The sequence below is a fragment of the Nicotiana tabacum genome, chromosome 16, assembly GCF_000715075.1.
Source record: "Nicotiana tabacum cultivar K326 chromosome 16, ASM71507v2, whole genome shotgun sequence".
NCBI lineage: Eukaryota > Viridiplantae > Streptophyta > Magnoliopsida > Solanales > Solanaceae > Nicotiana > Nicotiana tabacum.
Window position 1 is genome coordinate 157,687,243 of NC_134095.1, and position 13,372 is coordinate 157,700,614.

Below are 13,372 nucleotides of genomic sequence, written 5' to 3' on the forward strand. Positions count from 1 at the left end.
TGAAGTTTGAATTTTGAGGTTTAAACTCTAGGACGTCGTTTTTGAAGTTTGAGCGCAATTGGCTAATCTTGTAAATTATGAATATATTTTATACAACATGCTTAAAAGTAACTACGTGATGTCATTTCCACACAGTGTAAGACTCTTTTATAATATCAAATTAAAGTAGTTTAATATGTGATAATAAATTAATTAATATTTTTATTAAGTTATTAATTAATGCTTATTAAGAAAATTTGAATATAATCACTTTGTTAAGTTATTAAAAAAATATATGATATGATTGTAAATATTTTATGTTATCAATGCGCAGAACTTAAACTCAAGAAATAGTTGGAGATTGGTTTTAGGATGGCTTGATCACTCGACGAGGTTTCTACCCAAGTGATAATAAATATTCATTTCGTCGAAAATGATAATTGATTGATAGATAAATTTATCAATAAGTCGGTTTGAATAGAAATATTGAAGTTGATCGTGTGTTTGGTTAAAAAGTGATGATAAGAACTTTCTCAATTAAAATGATTAGCATATCCTTAAAGTTGTTTATAAAAAGCATAATTAAATTTATTTTACATAAAAAGGACAAATGATGGAAATAGAATAGAGACATAATTAAAAGGTATGTTTTAGGAAGAGTAATTCGTTACAAAAGATAATAGCGATAAAATCGTCAAAGACTTGGTCAAATGAAAATGCTTATCATCTATACTATATTAAAAGTACTAAGATATTTAGTTGCTCGCCTTTTTTATTCTTAAAATATATATTTTATTGGACAAAATGATAATTTAATTATTTATCAAATATCTAGCTAAGACTTTAAAATTGACCAAGATTCTAGTTATTAAATCTTTCCTTATTTAAACTAAGTAACAAGTCCTAAAATTGTTTAACCAAAAAATAAAATTTTAGTCAAAGTTAGAATTTAGAAGAACACGGGTTACTGATAATCAAAGGAGTGTATAAAAGGAAGTAATTTAGGTAGCAAGAGAATAATCAAAAGAAAAACAAGTAAACCAAAGTTTATACCAATAGTATTTCGTGTGCTCACAATTGATCAGATATCTCCCTTTTATAGATATCTTGGAGATATACGTTTTGCTCAAATCATAATGAGGCTATTATGAGTAATTAAAGACATTGAATGCTACGTTACATAATCATTATATTCAATACAAATTCTCTAACGTATTCCACATTTAATGCCTATTAAATGTCGTATCTGCACTCTTTTCTATTGTCAGATTCATTCCTTTTGATTCTCGGACATAAATGACTTAGATAGGTACGAGTGTTGGGTTATTTGTATCCTGCCCGTGCCTCTTCCTATGCCATTTGCTCGTATCTGTTGCAACTCGTGCCTCTTGGCTAGTTGTAATTCTTTGATCATTTGACTAGTCTACGTGTTTCGACACGTATTCGACACGTCACCTTTATATTTAAATACAATTTTTTCCAATATAGATAGTCCCCCACATTCCATTTATTCATCAGTTGAATATTTGGGAAGTGGATTTCATTAAAAGAGAATTTTTGTCACCATTAATGCTATGACAAAATTGACGCTTCAATTGTCGCTTCCATTTAATGCTCCGTACACGTGTCTTTTTTCCATTGGTTCTGCAGTTTTGCAGCCCTTTTCAAGGCTTTTTACGGCTCCACTATTCACGAAGTGCCAGTTATCATTATTATGGTCCTTCCATCACTGCACTTTTACCTTTGGCGGTGGCATATTAATATAAATATAACTTCTTTCCTTGTCTTTTACCACATAAAGCTTATTGAACACTTAATTCCTCAAATCTCAATTCACTTCTTCCTCACATTATTCTTCTTCGCCATGTCTTCACTAAATCCTAACCCTAGGAGAGTTCCCATTGTTGATACCTTCCTTAATGCCCCCATTAGACATAGAAGGGGAGGTAGACTTTGTAGCTTAGGGTCTACTCGCGGTGGTGGTTCGTCTATACCTTCTCCTAGTTCTGGTCCTTCTTCCAAAACCAGAGGTTCCCTTTCTCATAGATCTTCTTCTAGCGATAAAGAACCTTCTGAACCATTACGTGAACCTTTAGTAGAGGAGATAGTCCCTACAAAACTATCTTTTTACCATGATAGGGAATCTCTCCAGGTTTTAACCTTAGATCGTGCTGACGCTTACCCCACTCAAATTACAAAAGTTTTGACTCCTGTAGTTCGCAAAGACTGCCATTGGAGTAATGATTTTCCCATTATTATCCCTAATCCAAATCAGAGAATTATTTCTTACTTGACTGGGTTCTCTTTTGTTTATACATACCCTTTCACTTTAGGGTTCAAACCAGCTATTGACCCAGTTATTCTTGAATTTTGCCGTTTCTTTAACGTCTGTTTGGGTCAAATTGGCCCAATCATATGGAGGGTTGTTGCCTGTTTGAGGCATTTAACCAATTTGGCTGACGTTTCCTTTACTTTTCCTCACCTGATTCATCTTTACTCCCCTAGACTTTTTCGTAATGGCGTTTTTACCCTAGTGGCCAGGAGTAAGAGGGTGTTAGTGAGCCCTGAAGATGACAAAGACCGTGGCTGGTACGCCCGATTTATTGCTGCCCCCACTGTTGGTTTAGTGGGTGAGCATAACGTTCCCTTCCCTGAGAAGTGGAATTTTGCACGTAAGTCTTTTATCCGTCTCGTACCTTTTTCCTTCAAGTTTATCAACTTCTCTAATTTTTGCTTTTTTTTAGCAACCATGGGAGTGGTGGAGAATATTCCCAATTTCCGTGGTTGGGTAGATAAATTGCTGAAGACCGCACCAATAGATGGTAGGTCTTGGAAAACACTTTTTAATCGTTACGGTTGGAAAGTAAAGACTCATGGTAAGAGTTTTTATTTCATCTTTCACGCATGTATATATATTTTTCTTTATGGTTCTAACTTCCATCCTTCTTTTTATTAGGATTTGCTATTCGAGGAGTTACTGCTGAAGCAGTTGCGTCCTCTCGTGTCTCTTCGGGAACCCGTACTCCTTCGGAAACCCGTATCTCTTTAGAAAGAGCCCGAGAAATAGTCTTGGGTTCTTCTTCTGCAAAAAGGAAAACTGTTGAAGAAGAAGACTCTGAAGAAGAGGAAGATGGGGGTTCCCTGGTGACGAGGCCACGAGCTAGGAGACACATTGTCTCTGATGACGAAGCTGAAGTTTTCCCTCGTCTTTCTGTTCCTCTTACCGAACCTGTTGAAACCCCAGTAATAATTCCTTACGATGACGTCACTCCCCATGATACTCATGAGTCTATTGATCAACTTTTCTTCAGTGATTTTGGCAGTGGAAGTTTAGGGCTTGTTTTAGATGAAATACCCTTATCTTCTTTCTCAACTCCCGTGCCTGTGATTCCTTCCTTACCAGCCCCAACTGTTTCTGTTCCTTCTTCTACTGTTTTCACTTCCTCTACCGCTCCTCCTTCGACAACTCCCCCTCCTATCGTTCACCATACGGAAGTGGGCTCTTCAAGTAGAAGTGCCGCTATGAGGAGGGTAACCATTGAAGTTCCTGCTGATAGCAGCCTTTTGAGGAAGTCAGGTCAGGCAGATGTATGGCTGGAACCTTTAATCGGTCCAATTGAAAAAGCAAAGCTGGAGAGCCATAGTTCCCTGACTCTAATGAATGATATCGTGCATGCCATTTTGAAGGTACTTTCCTTCTCTCCCTTCTTTACCTTGTAATTTTTTTTTATCTTTGGGATTCTTATATTCTTATTTCCCTTCCCTTTTTTTAGGCCAATCTTATTGGCACAGAAATGATGAACAAAATCCCTCTCTTGGAGAAGGTAGCACGTGATTCTCAGTTGGAGGCGATCAATTGGAAGGAACAATTTGAGAGTGCACAAATTGATATGGAAGATTTACAAGAAGGTAAGAGTACCCTAGAACAACAGGTGCATGCTTTAACTTCAGAGTTAGCGGTTGCAAAAGCTTCCTCAAGCCAAGCAAAAAAAGACAAAGAACGTCTCGAATCTTCCTTCTCAGAGCAACTATCTAAGGCCAGCGAAGAGAACAGAGAGTTGAAGGCTCTTTTGAGTCAAAAAGAAGTTTACGCTGGGGAGCTCGTGCAAAGCTTAACTCAAGCACAAGAAGACCTTCGAGTCTCGGCTGATAAGGTTTGTGCTTTAGAGAGCTCCCATGCCTCTCTTCAAGCTTCTTACAACTCCGCCTTGGCTGAAAATGGAAAGCTAAAGAATGAGATTGCTGATTGGGAAAAGGATTATGAGACCCTTGAAGAAAAATCTGTTGTTGAGGTAAGTTGGGCATTTTTGAATTCACGTCGAGATACCCTAATTGAAGCTGGCCAAGAAAACTTCAATCTGGAGTCGGAGTTAGCTAAGATCAATGAAACCATTGAAAAAGCTCAGCAAACTCAGGACTTCCCTTCTCCCGTGGTTGAAGCTCCCGTGAATGTTGAAGCTGATACGGGTATTCCAACTCTTTCAAGCCCAATCGATCCTATTATTACATGCCAAGTTGAAACCGCATCTGTTGATGCACCTGCCCAAATTGAGCCCGCTGCTATTGATGTTCCTGCTTCAGTTCCACAAACTTCTCAGTAACCAGTTTTAATCATTTGATTGATTTTGTTCTTGTTTTTATTTTGGAAAATTGTAATCAAACCCTTAGCTTCATTTGAGGGTTGATTTTAGAAATGCAAGTCCCCAAGTCTTTTATGGGGCAATCTGTATAAACAATTTCATAGTTTTATGACTAAGTTCGAACTTAGTCTTAGATTTTTTACATATTAAGAAGTTTTTCATGCTATTATCTTAAACTTCTATTTGCTTTATTCTTGCCTTTATTTTTAAGGACTTACAAAATAATTTGCATTTTTGTTTTTCAAAAATGCTTCTGTTAACCTCATGACTTTAATTTAAACATGAGTTTTATAAAAGAGGACCCTTTTATACTTCGACATTTAACGAAGAAGACGTCTCAACTTCATAATGGTGTTGTCATACGATAAAAGAAATAGGAACACACATGTTTCTTTGATTAACTTTGACAAGTTTTGAATAATACTTTACATGTATTTGAATTACATCTATAACTTTCTCTTAACTATTTTTCTTGTAACAGATTTTTTCAAAAGAAGAATAATAGACATAGGGTTTTTACTTATAACCCGTTTTAGTACATAACCTTTAACCTAACTATAGTGAGGTTTTTCTTTGGCCTTAGCTCATGGCTTCATCTCGTGACCTTGTGACTTTTACTCTGCACTTGACTCTTTTAGGCTTGATTTTTCTTAATCTTCTTTGCCTTCTTTATACACATATCTGTGTATATTATGTAGTCCCCCAAGTGTTTGAGTGTTGAAGTATGAAGCCTCGAGCACTTAATAGATTCTCTCATTTGGTCCTTTTCCTGAAAAGGAAAAACATACGGGACTCGGAGGTGCGATTTTAGATGAAGACTGCTTAACCCGTATGAATTTTTATCAGAATAATTGTAACCCTAGGCCAATAATTTTAGGTTATTCCGTGTGCCTTATAGGTCGTAACTCATCATTTAGTACGGGTTAGCTTTTTGCCTATCATCTAAAATCGTTAGTAAAATTTTAACAATTCAAAAATTAAATTTGAAATAGTGATACCTAACAGTGGGTATTCCTTAGAAATAGTATCTCTTCAAATGAACAGTATTCCATTGTGAAGGTAGTATCTTGCCATCCATTGTCTCCAGCTCATATGTTCCCTTGCCTGCAATATCACGAACTCTATATGGTCCTTCCCATGTTGGACTTAATTTACCCGCGTTAGCTACCTTTGTGGATTGAAAAACCTTTTTAAGCACGAAGTCCCCTACTTTGAAGAATCTGAGACGTGATTTTTGGTTGTAATATCGTTCTATGACTTGCTTTTGTGCTGCCATTCTTATTAATGCAGCTTCTCTCCTCCCCTCGAGTAAATCTAGATTGACCCGCATCTCCTCGTCATTAGATTCTTGTGTCACCTATGTGAACCGCGTACTTGGTTCCCCTATCTCAACTGGAATTAAAGCCTCAGCTCCATAAACTAATGAAAACGGTGTTTCTCCTATACTTGTTTTTGCAGTTGTGCGATATGCCCATAAAACTCCAGGTAACACTTCATGCCAGTTACCTTTTGATTCCTCTAATCATTTCTTTAAATTATTGATAATAACCTTGTTCGTTGATTTTTCTTGCCCATTACCAACCGGATGATAAGGTGTTGACGTAACCCTTTTAATTTGCCAACTTTGAAAAAATTTTGTGATTTGAGCTCCAATAAATTGAGGGCCATTATCACACACGATCTCCTTTGGTACACCGAATCGGCATATGATATTCCGCCAAAGAAAATCTTTGACTTCCTTTTCTCGCACATGTTTAAATGCTCCTGCCTCCACCCATTTAGTAAAATAATCAATGAGTACGAGCATAAACTTTACCTGTCTTTTTTCTTGTGGTAATGGACCCACGATATCCATTCCCCATTTCATAAATGGCCATGGGGCAATGACCGGGTGTAATAACTCCGCAGGTCTATGCATATTGTTAACGTACCTTTGACATTTATCACATTTGGCCACAAAACTTTCTGCTTCTTCTTCCATTTTAGGCCAGTAATAACCTGTCCTAATTAAGGTTCTTACCAATGACCTTCCTCCTGCGTGATTCCCGCAATGTCCCTCGTGTATTTCTTTCATTACATACTCCGTTTGCGAAGGTCCGAGGCATCTTGCTAAGGGACCACCGAACATTTTACGATATAAATTGCCTTGCTTTAAGCAGTACCGAGCAGCCTTCTTTCGAAGCGCATGAGCTTTCTTCTTATCATCAGGGACGGTACCATACTGCAAAAAAGCAACAATCTCGTTCCTCCAATCCCAAGTTAAATTATTAAAATTTACCTCATTCTTATCAGGATCGAGAATTGAATGAAACAAATGTATAACTGAGGCGTTTGCATTGCTTGCCGCATCAACTGCAGATGTGAGATTAGCTAGGGAATCCGCTTCAACATTTTCATCCCTTGGTATTTGTATAACTTTCCAGGTTTGAAATTGCTTTATCAATTCCCATACCTTTTCTAAGTATTGTTGCATCATTGCTTCCCTAGCTGTATAAGTCCCCAACATTTGATTAACCACGAGTTGCGAATCACTCTTAATTATAATTTGATTTATGCCACGCTCTCGTGCCAATTCTAGACCTGCAATCATAGTCTCATACTCCGTTTCATTTTTAGTTATGGAGTGACATTTAATAGCTTGTCGAATGGTCTCACCCGTAGGTGGTACCAAGATAATCCCTAAACCTGCACCTTTTACATTAGATGAGCCATCAGTGAATAAAGTCCAAGTTCCCGGGTTAGCCCCATTGAATACCTGTAATTCTTTTTCTGCTTCTAATTGCATCTCTTAGCAAAAATCGGCCACAAAATCAGCTAACACTTATGATTTTATAGCAGTTCTAGGTTGGTATGTGATTTCATATTCACTTAACTCTATTGCCCACTTAGCTAACCTACCTGATAGCTCATGCTTATGTAATATATTACGTAAAGGGTCGGCAGTTACTACATCGATAGGATGACACTGAAAGTAAGGTCTTAACTTTCTAAATGTCATGATTAATTCAAGTGCAAGTTTTTCTAACTGAGGATACCACGTATCCGCATCTAACAAAGATTTACTAACATAATAGATAGAGGATTGTTTACCTTGTTCTTCTCGGACCAAAACAACACTTACCACAACTTCTGAAACAACAAGGTAAATGAGTAGTCTTTCCCCAGCCTTTGGTTTTGCCAGCAAAGGTGGATTTGATAAATACGTTTTCAAATTCCTGAGTGCCTATTGACATTCCTTATTCCATTTAAAATGATACTGCTTCTTAAGGGTTGAGAAGAATTTAAAACACTTCTCTGATAATTTAGAAATGAATTTTCCCAAGGCTGCAATTCTCCCTGTTAATCTTTGAACTTCTTCCTTGTTTGAAAGTATAGCAGGGGTTTCCTTAATGGCATTGATTTGTGCAGGATTTACTTCAATACCACGGTTAGAAACAAGAAAATCCAAAAACTTGCCTGATGCAACGCCAAACGCACATTTTTTGGGTTAACTTCATATTAAATTTGCGCAAAATTGAAAATGTGTCAGATAAGTATGATATGTGATCTTTTGAATACTGAGTTTTAACAAGCATATCATCTATATATACCTCCATAGTCTTTCCTAAATGTTCTTGAAATATTTTGGTAACTATCCTCTGATACGTTGCACCTGCATTCTTTAGACCAAAGGGCATTACTTTATAACAGTAAGTCCCCCTGTCTGTTATGAATGAAGTTTTTTCTTCATCTCCCGGATCCATTTTAATCTAATTATAACCTGAATATGCATCTAAAACACTTAATAGTTCGTGACCTGCAGTTGCATCAATCAATTGATCTATGTGTGGTAGTGAAAAAGAATCTTTAGGGAAGACTTTATTAAGATCTGTGTAATCTACACAAACCCGCCACTTATCGTTCTTCTTTGGAACTGCAACAGTGTTAGCTAACCAGTTAGGATATTTTACCTCACGAATGGAACCAATTTTTAGCAATTTTTGGACTTCTTCCTGAATTACTTGATTCTTGAAAGTTCCTTGCTTTCTTTTCTTTTGCTTGATAGGAGGGTATGATGGATCTTCATTTAGTTTATGAGTCATCACCTCCAGTGGTATTCCTGTCATGTCAGAATGGGACCAAGTAAAGCAATGCACGTTAGTTTTCAAAAATTCAATTAACTTACCTCTCATACCTTGGCTAAGATTGGCTCCAAACACAGACTTTTTTTATCAGGCCATTGAGCAAATAACACGACAGGCTCTAATTCCTCTATTGTTGTTTTGATATTTTCATTCTCTTCTGGTTCTTGAATGGTATCAGGCCTTGAATCTATATCTGTTTGCCCTTGTTCAGTTGAGGTTTGTGTTGTGGTGACCTCAATTGCCTTATGTGATTGCTATTTACCTGCATTTCTCGTGCTTGTATCTGCAACAAAGTTGATAGCCCTGGCTATATGTTGATCTCCACGAATTTGACAGATTCCCCATGGCGATGGAAATTTAATAACTTGATGCAAGGTTGAAGGAACAACATCCATTTCGTGGATCCATGGTCTCCCAAGAATCATGTTGTAAGCCATCTCCATATCTACCACCTGGAACTTTGTATCTTTAACGACTCCTTCAGCGAATGTGGTGAGTGTTACCTCTCCTTTCGTGAGGACACTAGAATTATCAAATCTAGATAGAGTATGCGCCTTTGGTATCATTTATCTTCAGCTTGCATCTCACGTAATACTCTCAGTAAAATAATGTTCACGGAACTACCTGGATCAATCAAAACTCGTTTCACATTAGTATCATGTATAATTAAAGATATTACCAATGTGTCGTTATGAGGGGTTAATACACCATCTGCATCTGCGTCATTGAATGTAATGTTGTCTTCCTCTAAAACATGCCGCACCCGTTTCCCTTGGGTAATTGTTACTTTGGAAATTTTGTTAGCTGCAGTATATGATATACCATTGACGTCTTCACCCCCACTTATAACGTTGACAGTTCTTTTGGGAGAAGGTGGTTTTGGAGGCTCCTGCCTGTTCTTCATGTAAGCTTGCTTGCCTTTCTCACTGAACAACTCAGTAAGATACCCCTGTTTTAATAAATGATCAACTTCACTTTGTAAAAATCTGCAATCTGCTGTTTTATGTCCGTGATCATTATGAAACTCGCACCAATGGTCAGGGTTGCGCCTGTTTGGGTTCGATCTCATTTCCTTTGGCCATCGAACCTTATCTCCCATGCTTCTCAAAACGGCTACGAGCTCGGAGGTGCTGACGTTGAAGTTATAACCATCGAATCTCGCTTTTAAATTTCTATCATCATATCGTGACTTATAATTATTTCACTCGTTCCTGAATCTTGATGAAGAACCTGATTCTCTATTTCTTAATCTGTGATCGTACCTTTGATTATCCTGCTTTGACCGTGAATCCTTTCCCGTTGGTCCCATGTAAGGCTCGTACCTATTTTTTTTGAATCTTTTTTTCGGTCTCCACACGTCTCGAACTTACCTTTTCTTCCTTTTGAAATCGTGGAACAATATCTTCCTCAATCCTCAGCTTCGTGCTATACCTGTTATAAACATCATTCCACGTTGTAGCTGGGAATTCTCGAAGGCTTTCCTTGAGCCTCCTCGTAGCTTCCGAGCTTTTTTCATTTAAATTACTTGTGAAAGCTATAGCTGCCCAGTTGTCAGATACACGCGGCAATGTCATCCTTTCTCGTTGAAATCTGTCCACGAATTCTCTAAGCAGTTCTGAGTCCCCTTGCTTGATTTTGAAAATATCCTCCATTCTTTTCTCTACTTTTTGAGCTCCCAAGTGTGCTTTGATGAAAGAATTTGCAAGCTCAGCAAAAGAATTTATAGAATTTTCGGGTAAAAGAGAATACCATGTTAGCGCTCCTTTGGTGAGCGTTTCACCAATTTTTTGACTAATACTGATTCAATCTCCTGCTTAGTCAAATCGTTGCCTTTTACACCCGTTGTGAATGCAGTCACGTGATCTCGTGGGTCTGTTGTTCCATCATATTTTGGAATATCAGGCATTTTGAACTTTTTTGGAATTGGGAGTGGAGCAGCACTAGGCTTCCAGGGTTGTTGTGAATATCTATCCATATCTACCCCTTTGATTATGGGCGACACCCCGGGTATCTGCTCTATGCGCCTCACTTTGCTCCTTGAGCTGTTTCTGCAAGGTTAGTACTAAGTTTTGTAAATTTGAATTAACTAAATTACCTGGTTCTCCATCCTGCGATTCACTGGGGGTTCTACCGCTGCCTGAATTAACAAACTCGGAACGAGGGTTCTCCAGAGTGTTGTTTTTAGAGTAGGTGTGGGTGGTGCAGCAGGTAACTGGCTAACCAAGGCCTGAACGACTTTATTGACCTGTGCGGTAATAAGTTTTTGCAAAGCCTCATCCATAGCTTCAACATTTTCGAATTGAGCCTGTCCATCAGTATGAGATCCCTCAGGAGTGCCTTCATGAGATCGCCGAGGAGAGCCTTGTGGAGAAATAATCAGTGCGTTATTATCCTGAGAGACTCTCTGAAGTTGTTGGTTTATTTGGTTTTCTTGGTTTCCTTGAATGTTGTCATTGTTGTTCGATATAGTTGATACAACAAGGAAAGTTAAGCGAAAAGAAAATAGATTATCAGATTCGTGGTAACGGAACCAATTTGTTTAACCAAAAAATAAAATTTTAGTCAAAGCTAGAATTTAGAAGAACAGGGTTACTGATAATCAAAAGAGTGTATAAAAGGAAGTAATTTAGGTAGCAAGAGAGTAATCAACAGAAAAATAAGTAAACCAAAGTTTATACCAATAGTATTTCGTGTGCTCACAATTGATCAGATATCTCCCTTTTATAAATATCTTGGAGATATATGTTTTGCCCAAATCATAATGAGGCTATTATGAGTAAATAAAGACATTGAATGCTACGTTACATAATAATTATATTCAATACAAATTCTCTAATGTATTCCACATTTAATGCCTATTAAATGCCGTATCTGCACTCTTTTCTATTGTTAGATTCATTCCTTTTGATTCTCAGACATAAATGACTTAGATAGGTATGAGTGCTGAGTTATTTGTATTCCTGCCCGTGCCTCTTCCTCTGCCATTTGCTCGTATCTGTTGCAACTCGTGCCTCTTGGCTAGTTGTAACTCTTTGATCATTTGACCAGTCTATGTGTTTCGACACGTATTCGACACGTCACCTTTATATTTAAATACAGTTTTTTCCAATACAAAAGTTAAGGAATTTAAATTCAAATAAGATTTATCTTATATAATTCATATCTTTATTTGAACTATACAACATAATTATATTTCCTCTCGTATTACTTTTGCTAATATTTAAAATTTTGAGGAATTGCATGGTTAGTTTTTTTTGACCATTTAACCTTGACTTATTATTTTATATGGCATATTTAACAAATATTAGTTTGAATTCGCTAGAAGCCATGTGTTTGCAGATATTCAATTTCAAGATTCCTTATTACAAAAAAGGTTGAAGTTGGAGGAAATAATATTTCTATATATTTTCTTTTCTTGCGTAATGAATGGCTTTGAATTTTTAAACTTAGATATAATTTAGTACAAAAAATTGCAAAAAGGTCTTACACAAGGACAAACCTACCATTTAAATAAATGAACAAAGAATATTCAAGTATATTTGATCGTACAAAGACTAATTAAATTATATTTTTACTGCACATATATTTAACAAATATTTATTAGAAGTTAGTAGTAGTATTTATTATGAATGTTGGTGTTATTAAAATGTCCATGAAGTATATGCCTAAGCATATATTTAATATGGTTGAACACTAATATAGGATCGACGACCATGATTTTAGCAGCAAATTTGAAAACATTAACTTATGAAAAATGCATATCTCAATTCTCAAGAGTTTTAAATTCAATTTTCATCTAATTAGTCCATCTATAAATATTTAATACCCACCTTATACATGGGTAAAACAAGATTTATTTTTAATAAAATTCCTATGTGATTCGTTAGGCATGAACAAGATACGGATACAAGTTTTAGAACTTTCATAAATGAGTAAATGCGGGTAAAGAATTTTTAGTTATTGGTATACTATCATAAACGAATTTTACGTAAAATTGAAAGACCTTTATACCTTTCAATCAAATAATACTTTTTATAATATTCTTTATCAAGAAGCAAGTACTAGAACAAACTGAATGAAGAACCATTACAACATATCTCAAACCCTTAAATATAATTAATATTTATCATTTCAGAAGTTACAAATATTTAACTCTTTTTTTTATAACACAAATGCATCTTTTGAATATTATTTATGTCATTTTTAGAAAACTGATTTATATTAATGGGACATGCGTGCAACACGCGTACATTAAGATTAGTAAACTATAAATTCATAAGTTAAGGGTAACCAACTTATGATTTTTGGCTTATTTGTACTTTGCCGGTTCTGTATTAGTAAAAATTAGACTCGCCATGTGGGTCTATTAAATGGCGACACGTGTCAGTAAAGTTGAAGAAAAGTGAAGAATGACATGTAAAGATAATATGTGAAACACCCCCGGGACCAAATATACTCGTACTGTGCCTGTTAGCCTCGGAACTGATCATCATGAAATAGCCCGAATCAGGTGCGGGAGAATATCTCATAATTACAAATGAGGAAGGAATCAATTAATCCCGTATTATATGAGATTCACCATTATTACACCATCAGTTACAAATCAATTATTAATAAATGCAATAAATG